Raw genomic sequence first — 20141 nt, forward strand, 5'->3', positions numbered from 1 at the left:
ACAGAGAAGGCAGGACCCCTGAGCGATGTGTCAGCGGGGCAGGCCAAGCCCAGTGGCACCAACTGGCCCTGCACTGGCAGGCTCAGCAGGGCCATGGAGCCTGACCCAGCCTCTCCTCCCAGGTCCCTCCAGCTCCCGCAGAGATGCTGGGCAGGGTGGAGGAGCCAGGCACGCTGCACTGACCTGAGCCTTTGGGCCAGCAGGAGGCGCCAGTATAAGGGCAGGGGACTGGGCTGGGGGCTCGTTGCTACACACACCAGCCAGCCCCAGTGCCCCCCGCCAGCCAACCAGCGCCCCCCCACCCAGTGTTCCAAACACACATGCAAAGCGCTCCTGTCCCATCACACCACCTCCCCTCCCAATCCCCTGCAAACACACCCCTCCTCTCCCCCATCCACTGAACACCCTCCTCCCCACCCTTCTCCCCTGCGCACCCTCCTCCCCCACTCCCCGTTCCCTGTGCACACCCCTCCCCATCCCCACACACCCCTCCCCATCCACTGAACAAACCCTCCCCATCCCTCTCCCTTGCACACCCACCCCTCCCCTTCTCCCTGCACACACCCCTCCCCACCCTTTCCCCTGTGCACACCCCTCCCCTCCCCATCCACTGAACACACACACACCCTCCCCTGCACATGCCCCTCCCTTCCCTCAACCCCCTGCACACACCCCTCTCCCATCCTCTTCCCCTGTGCACACCCCTTCCCTTCCCTGCACACACACACACACACCTCTCCCCTCCCCAATCCCCTGTGAACACCCCTCCCCATTCCCTGCACACAACCCTCCCTACCCCCATCCCCTGCGCGCACGCACACACACACACCCCTCCCTTCCCCCAATTCCCAGCACACACATGTGCCCTCCCCACTGCCCCTCCACGGCAGGGGAGTGGGGGCAGGGGTTGTGGTGTGGTATCCCAAGGGCAGAGTGGGCTTCTGGTGAAGTCATGGGGGGTGGGGACTCAGCTGATCATGCCCCAACCTCACCACCTGCTCTGGGACCCCTAGCAAGTCTCTTTGGGCCAGACTTCCAAAAGCACTCAGCACCCAGAGGCTCCACTGAGAGCACTGGGGGACCTCCCACTGAGAGCATTACCCCTCCCCCACAGGGAGCCAAAGGAGATGCTGGGGGTGAAGAAGCCCAATTCCCTCCGGCAGCCAGCGCTTAGCTCCGCCCCCACCCAGTGCTTTGTTTCCCACCATGCTTCTCAGCCCCCTGCAGAGAGGCGGGGTCCCTGCTTCCCAGGTATCAATGTGCAGGCAACTGGATCTGCCATTGTCTTGTCAGAGGCTCCACTGATATGGGGACCAAGACCCAGACAGCCAGACGATGCCCATGCTATGTCTCTTCACCTGCCCTGAGAGAAATCAGCCTTCTGCCACCCCTGAGGCAACGATGCCACATATAGGGGAAACTGAGGCACAATCTGGCCTCATCAAAATATTCCCACTTCGTCACAGCCTATCCATCTGCCCATCTGCTAGTCTGTCCATCCACCCATGCTCTTGCCTGTCCATCTGTCCGCCCACCCATCTGCGAGATCCCTCTACTGCCTGCCTGTCATTCTGCCTCACCGCAGGGATGGGGCGGGGGAGAGCCGAAGGAGGCAGGAGAAGAGAAGAGAAGAGAAGAGAAGAGGGCCGGGGAGAGCAGGGAAATGGAGCAGAGGAGGGAAGTGGGGCCCAGGGAACAGGGCAGGAGCCTCGCCATCATCAGCCCTTGGGGGAGGGGTGCTGGGGGGAGGGGCCCCGGAGGAGGTCGCCTACTCAGACAGCAAGTCGCCCTCCCTGACAGGAACCTGGCAGCTCCCACGGCTGCTCCCAGGTAGGCTGGGGGTGGGGAGAGGAAACAGGGCTGGTCAGTGGGGGCCAGGAGAGCAGCGGGAGACCCCACGCTGCCCCCCCAGCAGGGGGAGCTCCTCTCCCATCATGTGCCCAGGGCCAGGCGCCCACACACCACAGAGCTCATGGCAATGGGGGTGGAGAGATGGGGCCAACGCGAGCCCCTGTTTAAGCTGGGCTGCAACGCTCTAAGCCCAGCCTTGCCACATGAGGGCACCTCACACTCGTACTGTCCCTGACAGGCCCCGCCCCCAAGACCACATCTGCACTGTCCCCGACAGATCTGAGCCCCTGGACCACCCCGGTACTGTCCCTGACAGGCCCCGCCCCTGAGAACACATCTGTACTGCCCAAGGCTCCGCCCCTAAGGCCCCGCCTGTATTGTCCCCGACAAGGCCTGCCCCCCCAAGACCACTCAGGTTCTGTCCCCTACAGGACCTACCCCCCAGACCATGCCTGTACTGTCCCAGACATGACTTGCCCTTAAGACCATGCCTGAACTGTCCACAACAGGCCCCGCCCCTTTTTGCTCCAAACAGTACGCTGGCCCCGCCCCTGAGACCACACCAGTACTGTCCCCAACACACCCTGCCTCCCGACACCACATCTGTAATGTCCCTGACAGGCGCCCCCCCCCCCCCCCCACTGGTACTGTCCTGGATAGGACCCACCCCCTGAGGCCATGCCCACTATAGTGCCCCACCCCACAAAGAGTCACCCCTCACCCCCCAAGAACTGCCTGGCCTCAGAAAGTGCGGCAAGCAGTTAACGCCTGGTTCTATTCACCAGGGAGGTCCTCAGCCTACAGGCTGCACCCTGCCCACCTGGAGTGATGCCCTGGGTGGGGCAGGAGAACCCAGGCCCAGGCTCAGGGGTGGCAGGGCATAGCCAGACAACCCACTCTGTCTGCGGTTTGTCCCCTGCCCAGGACTGAGACAAAACCCGATGTGGTCTGCCCACTGTCATGAGCGGAGGGCATCACTTTGGAGAATGCCCCGCCCCGCCCCCGCAGGTATGACCTTGCACACACAGTGGTGGGGTCACACTTCCAGAGGTCACACCAGTGGGGCTGAGGTCACGCCACGGAAATGTCCAGTATTCTGGGGCCGTGGCGGTGGTCACCCAGCAGGTGCACGGGGTCAGGGCAGGCGGACTCCCCGCCCGCACCCCCACCTCCACCCCGCAACTTCACAGCCCAGATTCAGATGCTGCCAGGGCATTTCCCAGCCTGCTGAGCCTGGCCCGGCAGACCTGACACCGTGCCAAAGGCCTGGGGTTTGAACCTGGCTCAGGGCCAGGGGTGGCTCCAGGCACCAGCGCAGCAAGCGCGTGCCTGGGGCGGCAAGCCGTGGGGAGCAGCCTGACAGTCGCTGTGAGGGCGGCAGGCAGGCGGCTATCAGTGGCATGCCTGTGGGAGGTCTGCCAGTGCCACGGTTTCGGCGGCAATTTGGCGGTGGGGACGCTGATGGCGCAGCACCGGCGGACCTCCCACAGGCATGCCACCGAATCCGCGTGACCAGTGGACCTCCCACAGGCATGCTGCCAAAGCCGCCTGCCTGCTGTGCTTGGGGCAGCAAAAAACAGAGCCACCCCTACTCACGGCACAGCCAGCCCCCAGGATCACAGCCCCTCACTCACACCTTGCAACCCCAGAACCCCCATGGCCTGACACACCTGCCCTCACTCTCCCATCCTGCACACAGCCTCACCCCTCCACACACTCTCTCGCGTTCTGCCAAGGGGCCCAGCACCCACTTTCCTGCAGTGCCCCAGCGCAGTCCCCAGGGCATTGGCTGCATTTCCCTCATGCTCAGAGGTTCCTGGCTCAAGCCCCAGCACAGCGAGTAGGACAGAGTGAGGGCAGGGCAAAGGCAGGGCACAGCGAGGACAGGGCGAGGGCAGCGCAGGGCACGGTGAGGGCAGCCTGCCTTTAGAGCCTGGCTTGAGCCCCATGGACAGGCAGGACCCTGCTGCCTGCCCCGGGGAGGCAGCAGGGGCAGGACTGGCAATGCCCAGCCTGCCCCGAGCACCCATGCCTGAAGGACCCCCAAGGGCCACACGCCGGCCAGACAGGCCGATGGCACAGGGAATCCCAGTGCTGGGCACCACCATGCCCAGCAGGTATCAAATGGGGTAGGGCCGCACCCCTAGTGCTGCCGCATCAGCCTCTGGTGGCACAGCCTTTGGTGCCAGCCAGGGGCGGCTCCAGGCACCAGCACGCCAAGCGCGTGCCTGGGGCAGCAAGCCATGGGGAGCGCTCTGCCGGTCACCGCGAGGGCAGCAGGCAGGTTGCCTTCGGCAGCATGCCTGCAGAGGGTCTGCTGGTCCCGCGGCTTCGGCAGACCTCCCGCAGGCTGCCGCCGAATCCGCGGGACTGGGGACCTCCCGCAGGCTGCCGCCGAATCCGCGGGACTGAGGACCTCCCGCAGGCACGCCGCCGAAGGCAGCCTGCCTGCCGTGCTTTGGGCAGCAAAATAACTAGCGCCGCCCCTGCTGCCAGCCCAGAGCCAGCGGGGGCAGGGGGCACTGAGGTGGGGACGGCCAAGGCCTGTCACAGCCTAGAGCCCATCCCCTGCGAGGGTAAGCAGCTTGAACCCGCTGTGAACAGGAAGCAGCCGGCCCAGGGACCGGGGTTGCCCCAGGGCGGGAGTCACACAAAAGGCTGCTAGGAACTCAGTGCATGCAGTGCCAATGATGGGATGTGCCTGCTGTGAGCTGGACACCCGCTGCCCTCCACACACACCCTGTCTATCCTTCCCACCCACCCCAATCTGCTCCCAGCTTCACGGAGCCAGCAAGGGGTGCTGCTGAGAGCACAGGCTGGCTGGGGCTGGAGAAGAGCAGGGCATGCCCTGCGGGCAGCTCCTTCAGACAGGGGGCAACTGCCTATGGGGGGAACAGAACCCAGGTAGCTGCCAGGGCCGGTCCCAGTCTCAGCCCCACCCTGCCTGACCCAGCTGCTCCACTCAGTCCCCCCAGCCCAGGCGCTGGCGGCTTTCCCGCCCCATCCAAATGGGGCCCCAGCTCCACCCGGCAGGGGCAGGCTGACAGGAGGCCTGAGCAAAGGCCAGGGGTTTGGCTGGGGGCCCAGAGCCTGCACGCCAGGGCAAGGCGGAGGGCAAGGGGGAGGGGGAGCTGAGGGCCTTCCCCCACCCATTCTCCCCAGCCGGCTGGCCTCATCCTAGATTCCTGAGCTGCTACTGGGAGCCAGCATGGGTGGGGCCCGCTGGCTGGGAAAGGGCTTCGAACCGCGGAAGAAACTACTCCCGAGCGAGCGAGCAGCTGCCAAACCAAACTGGCCCCGAAGCACAAAATTCCTGGGAACAAACCTTCCTCGAATCCAGAGGAACCGGAACAGCAAGAGCCGCCCTGCCTTGCCCCCCAGACATCGCGGCCTGCCATGCCTGCCGCAGCAGGGGCAGGCTGGGGGGCCCAGAGCACGGCCCGGGGCAGAGCGCAGCTAGGTGCTGCCGACGCCCCTCTATCCTGACCCACAACCCCCATTAGCCAAGCCCTGGGTTCCCTGCCCAGCTGTGCCAATGCCCCTCACTCCTGACCCACAGCCCTCCACTAGCCCAGCCCTGGGCTCCCAGCTCTGCTGCTGCCCTCCAGTCCAGACCCAGAGGTGGCTTTGGATTCAGGCATCCTGAGATCCACACCCCTCCTTCAGACAGATGTAACAAACGGGGAGCCAGACATGTAAAAACGGGGCAATGGCACAAGCTGGTCTGGCCGTGCCAAGTCCATGGGCACAGGGTAGGTGGCAGGGGCAGGGCAGTCCAGGTGCTAAAGTGGCTCACTCACCTGGGGGAGAGACGTCCCTTCCCCACGCATCCTGGTCCCTCCCCTGAGCCATTTACACCCTGCGCCTGGCTGCTTTGAAATGCCAATGCCGGGCGGTGGCGGCCCAGCCCCAGGGGACTGAGGCTGCCAGTTCCGATCCGGGTCAGGACAGTTGGGCCACCCAACAGCCTCCATGCAGTTGGCAATGGAGCCTAGCACTGCCCTGGGTTGGCAGGCTCTCCAGAGGCCCTACAGACTGTGATTCTCTCCAGGGGTCCCCCCAAGACAAGGGAGCGTGCGGAAGTTGCCGTGATCCCCAGGAAATCACAGCACTGCTCCAGGGGAAAGCGCCAGCAGCTGCGGAGGAGGAGGGCCGGGCATTTCCATGTGCCAAACATGGACATCCTGCTCCCCCAGCAAGTTGGTGTCACCTGCAGGGTCTGCCCCGGAAATCACCACTCTTCCATCCAAGAGCCTCTGCCACTGAATCCTCCCTGATCCAAACCCACTCACAGGAGCCTGCGCCCTGGCAAGCTCAGTCTGCCACCCAGCTGCATGCCTGTGAACCCATAACATGGTCTACAAGGGCTGGGGATCGCAGGCTTTGAGGGCAGCACAGGGGATGCGGAGGGCAGATATCAGCGTCTGCAGCCTGGCAGCACCTCCAATGACCCGAATCCTGCTCAGCTGCCACATTGGGTTCTTCCCCAAAGCATCGGGGCAAAATCGTGATTGTACAGAAATCAATTCAGCCCCCATTGAAATGCAGCCACCTCTGGGCTGGGACAGGGCAGCTGTTTTAACAGCAGACAGCAACTCACCATCCCAGCGTAGGGCAGGCAGTGACAGGGAAGCTAAGGAGCCAGCACGCTCCAGCTAACATCCCAGCTCTTGCAAAAAGTGGCTCTCTGGGCACTCCAGGCCGGCAGGGCCTCGGTTCCCAGGTTTGTCCCAAGACGGGTGTGTCCATTACATGGGCCTAGGTGCAGGCCAGCTGTAGCCACACAGAGGTGTCATACAGGACACCGAGAGCAGTATCGGACCCTGCCCACACACACGCAGCACAGGACTCTGTGTGGGTCCCAATCTCCTCCCATGGCACAAGAGCTCCCCACTGGGCACAGGCCACACCCCAGGAAACAAAGGAGATTGAGCTGGGACTGTGGCAGGAGGGAATCATGCACACATGAGCCAGGAATCCCTCCGGGCCACAACTCAGAGCATCGGGGCCAGGGATCGCTAGCCTGGAGGGCACCGTTTTCAGAAGCAGCCTGTGGTTTGGAGTGTCCACACCGGGGCTCGGAGGGGCTCCCTGTGCTCCAGCCCCCAGGGACTGGGAGCTCGTCAGATCGCCCCGTCAGGTGGGACTGACCAGTACCAGGGTACAATTCATCAGGGCAAACCCAATGGCCGCAGGGCTGGCAGGCGGGCCGGCCCTCCGCAGGAGCCAGTGCTGTGCAGAAGCCCCTGTGTGGCACTAGGAGGCGCTGGTGTACAGCTGGGGTGTAAAAGCAGGGTCCTGCCTGCTCCTGGGTCCTACAAAGCCCTGCCACTGTGCCCAGCGAGCAAGGACAACCCCAGCGTGCCAGTTGCCTTCCACTGCTGCCCAAGCTGCGGGGCCAGGCGTAGTCAAAGGGCTCTTGGGCGCTGCTTGCTCTGGGGTGCATGGGAGATAAGCAGGAGTTCTGGTTTTGCTGGGCCATGGAGACAGACGTCATCACCAGGTTCCTAGTGCACTGAGGGCTGTTTTGCTGGTCGGTTTCCTCCATGCCCCCTGGCAGGAGCACACTGGGCAGTGGGCACCCCTCTCTGCAGGGCGGGTCTGGCTGGGAACAGAGGGGGGCTTCAAGAGATGCCACGGAACGAGAGTCTCTCTTTGCAGCCCAGCCTGGTCTCACCACAGAGCCCAGCTATGACCCCACGAGCACCAGGGAATGGCCAACGAGATGTCACATGCGGGATCTTGGGTTGCAAAACGGTGGAAGTGAGCTCATCGCATGAGCCTCCCCAAAGACAAACCAATCCCTGGAGGGTTCTCTAAGGGCGGCTAAGAACCAATGGCCTGGAACTGCGTAAAGGCAGCAGAACTCACCCAAGTTGCTATCTGGCACGGGAGGAGCCACTCAGCCAGTGGGGGGCTCACGAAGTGGGGATCCGGGCTCTCTGGACTGCACAGGCGCTGCAAGGCCTGATTTTGCCAGGAAAGTCACCTGGTAACAAGCACAGGCTGCATTATGGCCAGTGCTTTTCTTTGACCCGGAACCCGGTCTGCAATTGACTCTTTATCTTGGGCTCTGTTAAATCAACTTCGCATCTCTGCTCAGCTCAGGAGCATGTTGAACCGAGGGGAAAGTGGAGAAGTGGGGTGCAGCGGGCGGGTGTGCACGTCCAGGAGACAAGGGAGGGGCACTCAGGTGGGCTGTGTCCATTGTTGGCCCACCCTGGGAAAGAACCGCATATGAGCCCCCTGCCTGCTCATATGGGGGGCATGAGCAGGGCTCATGGAGCCCGGAGCAGAGCACCCATGGTGCCAGCAGCTGGGGAGTTTCCCCTGGTAGGCTCAGCCAGCACTCACTCCCTCTGTGAGCAGGTGCTAGGGAGTCACCCCAGACCCTTGGGGAACCCCTAAAAGTGCATTGGCGGAGCTACCAGAACACTTCAGCCAGCGCACACTGAGCCCACTGAGCCAGGCAGTTGCTGGCCCCGCACCCTACTCTGGAATGTGGGTGCAAAAGAGGGGATTGGGGAGCAGTCCCACCCCCATTGGCCTTCTCCTCCTGGGCCTGGCCGTGCCCTGCCACCTTCATACTCACTCACTTCTGTCCAGCAGCCCAGGGGCATGGTGGCCCAGGGCCATAGGGCAGGGGCCTGTGCTAGGCAGATCCCAATCACCAGCCTGGGATGCTCCTGCCATCCTGCCCCTCGCGGGGTGGCCTAGTGCCTCCTCCTCAGGGGTCGTACTCAGGTCCCCTGCAGGTTAAAATCAGTGCTTCCCCTACGAGCGCGCCTGCCTCCCAGCTTCATGTCAGGCTCCCACTGACCCACAGAGCCAGTGCTGGCCCCATGGTGAAGTGTGCGTGCGCATCACGGGGTGCTCTGCCACAAACCCCAGCCGACTGCACCTTCCCCCCTCTCTGGCATGCAGCTGAAGCAGGCCCAGACCATGGGCCCATCTCTTGCAGGACCTAAAGACAGAGCAATGCCGTCTGGGCCCCGACGTCTCTGCTGGATTGCCAGCGAGAGTGGCTGCCACCTGCCCTGGTGAGGGGATGGTCAGTGCCGCCTTCCTGCCCCCAGCGTGCTACCAGTGTGGCAGGGAGCCCCAGCCTGCAATGGGGGCATAGCATCATTAGAGATGAGCTTGGATGGGCTCTCTTCCCACCCCGGCTGCCTCGTCACTAGCACTGCACCTGCCTCAATTTCCCTGCCCACTGCCTGGATCTCCACTGCCCCTCTGCACACACACACACGCTCCTGCGTGCTGGCTCCATCACCTGGGAATGCCCCAGGTTGCGTTCTCCCCATCCTCGCCCCTCACTCACCAGCGACGCAACCACCAGGCAGGGGAGAGTCAGCCCCCCTGCCCGCTCAGATGGGAAGCATGAGCAGCAGGCCGAGCTGCCCCCAAACCTGTCTGCTCTCAGCGGAGACAATCTGCCAGGGTGTGGGGGGGGTGGGGGTGGCGCTAGCCCTTAAGTGCTGCCATTAGCTGCTGCAGACCCAGGGCACAGCTGGGTCCCATCAGGCAGCGGCCTGGGTGGGGGTATAGGTTAGTCAGTGCCTGGCTGTGGGCTCAGAGGCCGGGTGCAGGGAGCCATTGGCACCCACGATGGGGGGAGCGTCCATGCTCTCAGTTCAAGGTCAAACATGGCTGCCCCACAGCAGAGCATTTGTCAGCTCCGCAGGCATGATACTCTCAGATATCCCGGGAGAGCCAGAGCACGTCCAGCCCTGCCCCACATTCCCCCAGGGCAGGGGCAGCCTGGGCACTATCGCAACAGAATCTGCTAGGCCTAAGAGGGGCCGAGAACAAGCCAGCAGCATCCTGAATGCTTCACCTGGGCTCCTGCCAACGGGGAGCCGGCCGGCCCCAAGCTGTCTGTGGAGCCGCAGCTGCGTCGTGAAGCCAGCCAGAAATAGCAAGGGAGAGAAACAGGGAAGGGCCAAAAGACACAGGGACTGTCCTCATCTGTGCTGCCGTGCCAGGGCTCAGAGAGGGAGGGGCAAGCCATTCCCAGGGAGCCTCTGCAGGCACTTCTGAGCCCAAGCAGGGTCCAATCCACCCTCATGCTCCAGGGCAGAGGCAGGAAGGAATCGCCCCACGGCCCCATAAGGTGAGTGGGGAGGGAATCAAGGCTCCCTCATAAGCAGCTGGCTGGAGAAAGAACTGACTTTGCCGTGTATCCAGGGGAGAGAGAGTGGGGCAAAGACCAGGGCCAACCCTGCGCCCCACCAGAGCAGCCTCCACCCCCAAAAACACACGCAGAGCGATGGGCCCTGAAATTCCCCAGCCGCCTAGCAGCACTTGCGATGGCCCGCCGGGAGGCTAACGGCAAGGCCAGCGTGGATGGGGATGGATGGGCAACGCTCGGTCAAGCCAGAAGGGGAGCCCAGCCACCAGTCCTCTGGAGATGAGGCTGAAAACCACGCCCGGTCCATGGACCCCCATGAGAGGGGAGACCCGGGCCCCTAGCACCTGGGTACTGTGAGATGCTTCCAGAGCCACAAGCCCATCTGCTCCAGGTTGGATTGCACATACCAGCTGTGCCTGGGCACCTGCTGCACAGCCCTGCTGGACTGGCCAGGCAGGGCATTGGGGTGGGGAATGGACCCAGAGAGGGGGGAGATGGACGCAGAAATGGGAGGTGGGGTCTGGCACCAGGCGTGGGATACACCAGCTGTACATGCCAGCCCCTGTGCAGTGCTGGGGACAGAGCCACTGTGCCCCTAGTCTCATGGTGACGCATCAGCCTGGCCCGGGGAGCCCACGCAGGCGGGAGCGGAGCTGAGGGGGTTCAGGGGAGGATGGGGGTGGCTGGAGAATGCAGCATTCTCACATGCAGGCTGCTCCGGGAGAGAAAAGGGATGCGGGAAAAGGAATAGAAGTGGAACCGTCTACCCCAGCGCTTTCCCCTGCTTCTCTGATGGGGTGGGGGAGCTGCAGGGCCGGCACACATGGAGCATTCGAGGCTGGTTGTGCTAATGCTATCCATGGACTGCCGGGCTGGCAGAGATTGTATTCTTGGCTAAATGGGTCACATAAGGGAGGCCTCCTGCAGCCATGACCGTGGGGGAAGTGTGGGGTGTAACTAGGGTAGGATACACCAGCTGTACGTGCCAGCCCCCCATCCCAATTTTTCACATTTGCCGTCTGGTCACCCTAGGTGTAACTAATGCAAAGCCCCAGGAGTGGAACAAAGCAGGTAACAGCTGAAGCCGCTCCTCCGCCCCTGGAAACAGCCCCCGGCCTGGTTTGACCTGGTTCAGCAGACAAAGGGCCCTGAGCAGTAGAACAGCCTGGCCTGGGGAGAGGGTGACTCACTGAGAGGCAGGAGGCTGGGACCAGAAACAGCCCTGCAGGAGGAGACCAGCCAGGCCTGCCCACACGCTGCTCAGTGGGCTCGTGTGTTTTAGACACTTTCATTCTGAGGAAACAGCACTTTGCCTTAGGAGCTCTGGCTGGGCACCGGCTGCCCCTGCCCCGGCAGAACGGGACAGCGGGTGCTGCACTGAACTCAATCCCACGGAGGGGATCACAGAGAGTCCCGAGGGTCTGCAGCCTCGGGTCTGGCCTGGAGGTCATAGGATCCTACCCTGAGAAAGGTGAGGGCTGGAGGCCTGAATGGGCAGCCCCGTAGTGGTGAGAGGGGCAGCGTGCGTCCCACCAGCGATGCCAATACCAGCATCAAGATAGGTGCTGGGGCTGCCCACCTGCCCCCAGCCTGGGTCTGGAGGAGCCAGAGCCCCCTTCCCACAATGCAGGAGGGCAGCGGCAGGAACTGAACCCAGAGCTCTTAAGAGGCCACACGGATGCTGTGGAATACGCTGCCCAGATGAGGACGCAGCATGGATCAGCCAGATGGTACTTCTAGCAGCTGGGCCGGAGTCACGTGGCACCCTGCCCTGAGACAGGATGGGCCTGGGCCAGTCTTTCTGTTGAGGAGCAGCGGCCTGGAAGGGTCAGTTGGCTTGCTGTTTGTTTTTTCCATTAGAAAGTCAGGCCTCATCCCCTCAGCTTTCCTGGGAAGACTCTGGGTAACAGAGGAGCAGGAGTACTACAACCCGAGGGAGAGGGTTGACCATAAGAAGGTAAGAACGGCCATACAGGGTCAGACCAATGGTCCATCTAGCCAAGTATCCTGTCTTCCGACAGTGGCCGGTGCCAGGTGCTTCAGAGGGAATGAACAGTACAGGGCAATTATCGAGTGCTCCATCCCCTGTCATCCACTCCCAGATTCTGGCAATGGAAGGTTTAGGGACACCAAGAGCATAGGGTTGCCTCCCTGACCATCTTGGAAAAAGCAAACGCCGGTCTGTCAGTAGGGCATGGCCGGCTAGTGAACCTGACAGTTCCTGCTCCTCCTTTTCCCCATGTGTCCATAGGAGTTTCATCAGGGGTTGCCGGACATGGTCATGTCCCACCCCACTGCGCCCCTCCTGCCATGCTGTTAGAACTGCCCTGGCTGGCCCACGGATGGGCCAGACCCTCTCCAGGGTGGCTGGGGGAGGGGAGAGGCTGTAAGAGGAGGTGCAGGGTGTTTCCAGTACACTGGGGAGAATCTCACCGGTGCTAGGAAAGGAAGCGTCTGAACGCTGGGCGGGGTAACATCCCCCTCACATCCCCGGGCTGTTCAGAGTGATGCCAGCCGCCAGGGGGGCCCGGCTCCCAGCGTGTGCACCCAGCGCCTGCAGACTGGCTGGAGCTGGGACTCCCGCAGCGGCCAGTCGCAGGGGCAGAGTGTCGTCCCTGGCACGTACAGAGGGAGGATGACTGCACGGCAACCCAGGAGAGCTGCATCCAGTTCCCAGCTGTGCTACAGGCTCCCTGGGGGACTCTGAGCAAGTCCCTTCATCTCTGCAGGCCTCAATTCCCTACCTGGCCAGTGGGGTGAGAACCCTTCCTCTGTCTGACTGGCTCAGTGGGCAGAGTCGGTCTCTCACTGGGCAGCACCTGGCACAATGGGCACCACTGCCATCCAGTGGGTTACTGTGAATACTCCTGCGCTGTATGGGCCCCACGCTGGGACTGCCACCTCCTCTGATGCCCCTTAGTCCCTCCTCCTCCAGGACACACCCCGCAGACCCCTCTTCCCTTCCTAACCCAAGATGGGCCCTGTGTAGAGGGAAGAATGGGAACCCGTCTCTCCTCAGCCACCAGGGTGTCCTACCCAGGGGGCCGTGCAGCTGGCAGTCGGTGGTCTGATCGGGAGGCTGGGTGGCTGCTCCCTATGGCCCCAGCCCCGGCATGCAGTAGCCAGATCAGCTCATCTTGGCTGCTGGGCAGGACGCGGCCCTGAGCTGCAAAATAAGCCTTTCAAACAAGAGAGCCTTTTAGCAGCTCGCAGCCTCCTTGGCACCGGGGCCGTCTGCCGAGGCCTCGCGAGGGCAGCAGTCCGTCTGCTAGCTCCCTGCCCCTTTGCATCTTGACAGGCTGGCCCTGGGAAATGCCAGGGGCTAGGGCTTTTGCAGGCAGCCCTCCCCCAGCACCGTGGCAGGGCTGGAGGACAGGTCCAGCACCGAGGCAGACACTCCTGTGCTTCAGTGTGGGAAAGGCTCCGCCAGCCAGTTACTGCCCCCCTGCCGGGAATGAATGCACAATTCCAGGCAGTTTCGGGAGTGGCAAAGCGCACGCTCAGCTGAGCCACATCACATGGCTCCTCAGATGGGCCCGCAGGCATGGGACAGGCTGGGGTCTCCCCAGGCTTTGCAAGGTGGGCACCTGGGGATCCAAGAAAGCCAGGATGTGCAGGATCAGCTCGTCCTGGCTGCTGGGCCTAGGGGTAGAAGGGAGCCCGGGGCTCACAGAGAGCTCACAGAGCCCACTCCACTCCATCTGTTTGTTTCCCAGTGGCTTTTCCCCTGGGAAGGGAGCCAAATGCAGAGAGCTCTGGCTTCCCTGAGCACCCGCCTGAGAGGTGAGGAATGGAGGTGGAAAGACGCAAGGAGGGAGAACCTGCTGCAGACAGGGCCCAGTTCACAAGTGGGGCGCTGTTCCCACCCCAGCACAGGGGTTAGGGACTCTAGAAGGTGGGCAGGTCCGGCTCAGGCTTTGGGAGGGCAGGTGATCCGCCGGAGAAGGGGCTCAGCATGCTGCAGTACACGGGCAGCAAAGCAAACCAGTCGGGTTGAACCATGGCAGCGGGCAAAGTGCCACTTGGCACCCTCGGGCCACGGGACTAGGAGTGGTAACAACTCATGGCGCAGCTCCTTCTCCCCAGCCAGGCCATGTAGGGCCCTGCTCTTGACAGGGGCTCTGCAGGGGAGGGGGGCTCTCGAAGGCAACGCACGCTAGCGATTTCAGCACGGGCAGGGTTTGAACTCCGGGGCCCAATGCAGTCGCCTCCCAAGCTCTGGGTGCCGAAGTTGGAGGACCCCAGGGAGAGGGAGAAGTTGAATATCAGACCCCTGTGGGAGGGGGATTTATTAGCTGACATTTCTCAACGTGCAATGCCTGGAGATCAGCCCCAGACACCCCACCCCACGCCTGTCGTGGTACTAGATCCTGCCCCTCTGCCTTCCACACTAGCCCCTTCCACCCACCCCAGCTCCACCAGCACTTGTTCTAATGCACCAAGCTCCTGAGCCGAGTCAGAGAGCCACCATTTTCCTCAAATCCATCTGTCAGAGAAAGGTCTCCTCCTTTTCCCCCTCAGACATGGATCCTCCACTCCCCCAACCTCCAAATTACACCTGCCTGAGGCCCTGCATGGCCAATACACCCGGGTGATCATTCTAAGGACAAACAAGCAATTGCAGGTCCCTGTTACAAGCACTTCCTACTGCTGATTTCTCTCTCTGCCTAGGCTCTGCTCAGTTGGACTCCTGCTAACTCAGGGCCCTGGAGATGGACGGAGACAAGAATCCCAATGCAGATGTGGGGCACACGCTGAGCCTATCAGCACTCAGTGGGAAGGGGCGGCTCCAGGCACTAGCACGCCAAGCGCGTGCCTGGGACGGCAAGCCACGGGGGGCGCTCTGCTGGTCGCCGCAAGGGCGGCAGGCAGGTTGCCTTCAGCGGCATGCCTGTGGAGGGTCCACTGGTCCTGCGGCTTTGGCGGACCTCCCGCAGGCTGCCGCCGAATTCGCGGGACTGGGGACCTCCCACAGGCAAGCCGCCGAAGGCAGCCTGCCTGCCGTGCTTGGGGCGGCAAAATACCTAGAGCCGCCCCTGTCAGTGGGGCTGGCCTGGCACAGCTACTGGCCTGCCCTCACGCCCGTCAAACCCCGTCAGGGGGTCCCTCGCTCACGTCACGTGGCCCCACCACCACAGGGAATCATGAACCTGCAGTTCAGGTTGCTGCAGCGCATTTCCTAGCAACGCAATCACGGAACAGACAGGACATTGCCAGGGAAAGCCTACGTTTATGGACCATGTCAACCTCCCCTCCCCCGTCCGGCCACCCAAACGCCCATGTCACCCTCACCTCCCACACCCGGCCACCCAAACGCCACCACCCAGCCTCCCTTCCCCGACCCGGCCACCCAAACGCCCATGTCACCCTCACCTCCCCCACCCGGCCACCCAAACGCCACCACCCAGCCTCCCTTCCCCGACCCGGCCACCCAAACGCCCATGTCACCCTCACCTCCCCCACCCGGCCACCCAAACGCCACCACCCAGCCTCCCTTCCCCGACCCGGCCACCCAAATGCCCATGTCACCCTCCCCTCCCCGACCCGGCCACCCATGTGCGCCGCATCGCATAGGCTGGGGGAGGTTGTGCCTCCCCAAACAGCCTGGCGTGGCCCCACGCACGCTCCTCTCCAAAGCCCTGCTTGCCCTTCCCTGCTTGGCCCCCATGGCCCAGCCCAGGCAGGCTGCTCTTCTTTAGGGAAGCAGCGTGCTGGGGCTGGGGCTAGGGTGGCCAGGACTTGGGGTGGCTGGGGATGCCCTGTGCTGGGGGGCCCCAGCTTGGAGGAGTGGGCTGGAGGCACTGGGGCTGCCCGCCCTGTGTCGGGGGGGGGGGCGCATGCCACCCACCTGCCCACCCTGTGCTCAGGGGCTGGGGGGGAGGGGGAATACGCTGCCCATCTCCCTTGTGCTTGGCAGCTGGTGGTGGTGGGGGGGGGCGTGTGCTGCCTGCCTGCCCTGTGCTAGAGGGCCAGGAGAGGGGGACCATGCACTGGCTGCCCGGTGCTCCAGGGCTGGGGGGAGAGGGGCTGGTGGCCACAGGGAGGGGGAGCTCTGGCAGAGAAGGGGTGCGGATCCTCAGGCGGGGCCCCTCTGGTCCTTCATCTGCCACCCATGCAAACCCCTGTGCCAGCCTCCCCTCCACTGCCTGGCCACCCAAGTGACCCCACCAGCCTCCTGTCCCCAACCTGGCCACCCAAATGCCCCCACCAGCCTCCTGTCCCCCGCCTGGCCACCCAAACACCCATGTCACCCTCCTCTTCCCACCTGGCCATCCAAACGCCGGTCCCAGCCTCCCCTCCCACACCTGGCCACCCAAACACCATGCTAGGCAAACACATTCACACCCTACCAGCCGCACCACAGACCCTCTTTCAGCTCCAGCACCCAGTACACCCTCCCGCTCGCCGCATCACTCCGCCAGCCCGAGGAACACTCGTTCTCCACAGACGGAGGCGCAGTGCTGAGTGTGGCCGTGGTTTGGGCTGTGTGTGTGAGTGTGCTGGTGAGGCCCTGGCTGGGCCGTGGCCGGGTGTGTGTTGGTTGGAAGGCAGCGTGCTACGTTTGGGTGGCCAGGCGTGGCGCTACCCTGGGAAATGAGGCACAGAGGTGACAGGCCCAAGGGCTGAGAGCTGAGCTGGGATGAGTACCCAGGTCTCTAAATCACCCTCACTCTTCAGCAACCACCTGTCAGCGACCAAATGCTGGGGGGAGGGGATCTCCCAGGTTTTTAAAAAAATCTGTATTTCTCATCATAGGAAGTCATCCCGTTGGTATCGCTTGGTGGCAACATCCATCCACAACAGACGCAGAATGAGACGGGGCTGGAGCAGAGAAATCCGGGCTGTGCAGAGGGACCCGGGGCTGGGCAGGCAGGGAGCAGAGCTGTATGGGGCAGTGTGGGGAGGGGCACTTGCTGAGCCGGGGGCTCTCTGCTGTCTCCTTGACTCCCACTGCACAGCCATCCCCAGCCCTGCTGCCTGATCTCCGCCCCAATACCTGGGCCAGCTCCCTTCCCCTCCCCCCCAGTTAGAAACTGTTGCCATTGATTCTCAATATCTTTTCCCTGGGAGGTGCTGGGACCTTCGAGATCTGGGGACTGTGGGGTTTTAGCCAAAGACTGGAGTGTGCCAGGGTGAGATTTCCAAAAGGCTCACGGTTGAAGCGTGACCTGACCAACATTACAGAAATGTCAGCTGTCCTCTGCTGCATCCGTGTGCTCGGTCCAGCACTGTGGTGTTGGAGAGGAATTTCAGCATGGAGTGAAGGGCAAGTCTCAGGTGAGTCTTGCAGAGGGAGTCGCTCATTTCCGCTGCCTCCCTAAGACTCCAAACACACGTCACCCACCACCGAAATGCTACCACCTCTGGAGGGGAACCCAGCAGCCATTGAACAGGGCACAGCAACACTTCAGTTTAATTCATGGAATGGGGGAGAAGATCTTATCCAGATGAAACTACCACAGGAGGTTTAGCTGCCCCAGGTAGGATTTGGCCAGGATGACCCTTCTGGGGTACAAAGCACCAGAGCATACCCTGACAACAAGCAGGCACAGAAAGACCAGCACATGGCAACACAGTGCCCCCTAGTACCAAGGTGAGGCATTGGGCCCATAGTGAAGAGTGTCCCCTAATGAACCAGCAACACCATAGCCCACTTCTTCTAGTCCCTCCCTTGCATATCTCCCATCCCAACCTTGGCCAAGGCAGACCCTGCTTAGCTTGAGAGACCAAAGAAGTGCACAGCCTGAGATTTATACATCTGAAGAGAAACCAATAAACCACATGGCAGCCAGGGATGGGCTCCATTATCCCAATATACCCATGGTCATGGGGTCTAGGCACCTGCACACCCTGAGGTGCCAGCACGTGAATTCCCAAACCAAACTGCTTAGCTGGACATGCCACTAGAGATCACACATGGCTGCACAAACCCGCCAGCCCGCATTGGCACAGGTGCTACAGCAAGGGGCATGCAGCCCAGCAGCCTGGGGTTCCATCTCTCCTTGGAAGAGGCAAATCAGACAAGCACGAGCCACCAGAGTTAGCCACGCCACCACGCTCTCACACACGCATGCATCACCAAAGGGACCAGCTGGAGGGACAGAGCCAGTTCACTGCAGGTGCCAGGGAGATGGTGCCAGCCCAGCTTCCCATTCATTTTCCTCTCCAGAACAGAAACTCACTGCCAGAACCAACAAAATGAAATTCAGGCCTACTCTGATTGTAAGCGCTGTGGGGCAGTGGTCCCGTCCACTCTCGCTGGGGAGCGCCCTGCATGTTGGCAGCGCTCTAGCAAGACATAAGAAAACTGCAGGGCTCAAAACCAGACCAGCTGAGGACTTGAGTTATTGACACCCAAACCTGGCCTGCTCCTGCAGGGACCTGCGACCCCCTTCTCTTTGCAATAGCTATTTTCCCTTCCAGTGGTGTCTGGAGAGTCATGTAAGTCATGCAGCTAAGTGCCCTGGCCGTCTGAAGCCTCTGGTTAGCACCATTTTATACACACTGCCCTGCATTTTCTCCCAGGGCCCCTGAAGTGCTTGGCAGAGGCAGAGAAAGAAATGTCCTTTCTGCTTCCAAGAGGAAGAGAGAGGGGCAGGTTCACTGGAGGGTGACTCCCTCGCCAATCTCAGCAGCCCTGGGCATCTAGACCCAAATTGAAATGAGGGTGTGTGTGTGTGGTGGGGGGTTACTTGTTTACTGGTAGTTGTGTGTGGGGGAGAGGGGGGTGTTCCTTTGAAACCTGCCCTTACTACAAAGCGTTTGCTTCCACTTAATGAATGTTCATGACACACAACTTCCTCCCGCAATCCAGAATACTCTCCCCCCGCCGATAAAGGCAGCCTGCTGCAACTGATGGCTGTTTCCAAAAATGTCGGGGGGACGGGGACTTTCACGCTGAAGTTTTCTGCTTTATATCTAAAACAAAGGTGGGAGGTGTAGGAGGTCTCACAACAGCACAAGGTGAGTGGCACCTACTGAATCAACATACAAACTAGTTATTACCAACCTGCGCCCCCTGCACTAGCTCTACCATATCAAGCCCAAGTCCACCCCCACCCCAGAACCAAAAATCCGGGGAGATCTGCAACCAATCTCTTGCAATCTGCACGGAAAGTGACTCCGCCAGCCAACCCCCGCCCCAACAAGCAAACAGCACGACAAAGAGTTGGCAATATCACAGCCCGGTGCACTGAAGGCAACGCGGATTCCCTTACCTTTTCTACCAGGGGGAGGGGGGACCGACGACCCAAACCTCTGCTCCTCGCCGCTTTGTGTGTCTCTTGCCTGCTGCGGGGGTTGAGATGGAGAGGGGTGTCGGACGATCGTACCGGAATGTTCACAGCAGACTGCAAATGGGTGAAGCAGGGAGGACAGGTTTCCACGGGGCCCCGGGAGCCGAAGCAGATGCGGACCTCGCCTGGAAGAAGAAAGAGCTGCTTTCCCTGGAACACCCCCAGCGCCTGGGCCGTCGGCTGCTCCGCCACATCTGCAGCTCCGGAGATCAGGGATGTTTGCCGTTGCCTCTAGCGCTGGATTTGTGTCTCTCAGTCCTGGGGAAGGAGGGTGGAGGGGCTGGTCTCTGCTTCCAGGCGGCAGGGTGGGGAGGGGGCTTGCGGCGCAAAGCGAGCAGGGGCTGCGGGGAGATGGAAGCGTCTCTTCTCCTCCTCCGGCTTTTTTTTTGGGGGGGGGGCGGGAGTGAGTGGTTTGAAAGGAAAAGGCTGCGGATCAGAGGTGATCGCCTGTTTCAGGGGAAGAGAGGGGAGGGAGGAAGGGATGGTGGGTGGGTGGATGGATGGAGGGGGCTGTGGAGGGGGGTGTTATTTCCCAGCGTGATTTATTGCAGCCCTGCGGAGCTGTCTGAAATTGACCAGCGCTGATCAGTTTCAGACAAATTCTCCATTTCAAGGCTGAACCAAACCCTGGGAGCTGAGCGCATGCCCCCCAGCAGCTCCTCCCCTGGCTAGAGGGCAGCACTAGGACAGGCTGGAGAAGCAGGCACACAGCGCAGCCAGGGGAGGGAGGGACGCGCACAATGCAGTCCCAGCCCCGGCCCACCACCCACCTCCCCACATTCCCCAGGAAATCCCTGCAGGAATCCAGCTCCCCCGCCGCGCCAGGAGCAGGGAAGGTCACAGGCTGCAGGGAGGCGAGGCGA

At 62.1% G+C, this 20141-nt stretch overlaps 1 protein-coding gene across 1 annotated transcript in view; it reads right to left on the reverse strand.

Annotated features, from left to right (window-relative positions):
- Window positions 1-19794, reverse strand: part of GLIS2 (GLIS family zinc finger 2) — a 34363-nt gene extending 14569 nt beyond the window's left edge. The window contains exon 1 of the mRNA XM_039493483.1: window positions 19201-19794. The gene's annotated coding sequence lies outside the window, so the exon portion shown is untranslated. The remainder of the gene's footprint in view (window positions 1-19200) is intronic.
- Window positions 19795-20141: the final 347 nt, after the last annotated feature.

The sequence above is a fragment of the Mauremys reevesii genome, linkage group 10, assembly GCF_016161935.1.
Source record: "Mauremys reevesii isolate NIE-2019 linkage group 10, ASM1616193v1, whole genome shotgun sequence".
In the NCBI taxonomy this organism is placed as follows: Eukaryota; Metazoa; Chordata; order Testudines; family Geoemydidae; genus Mauremys; species Mauremys reevesii.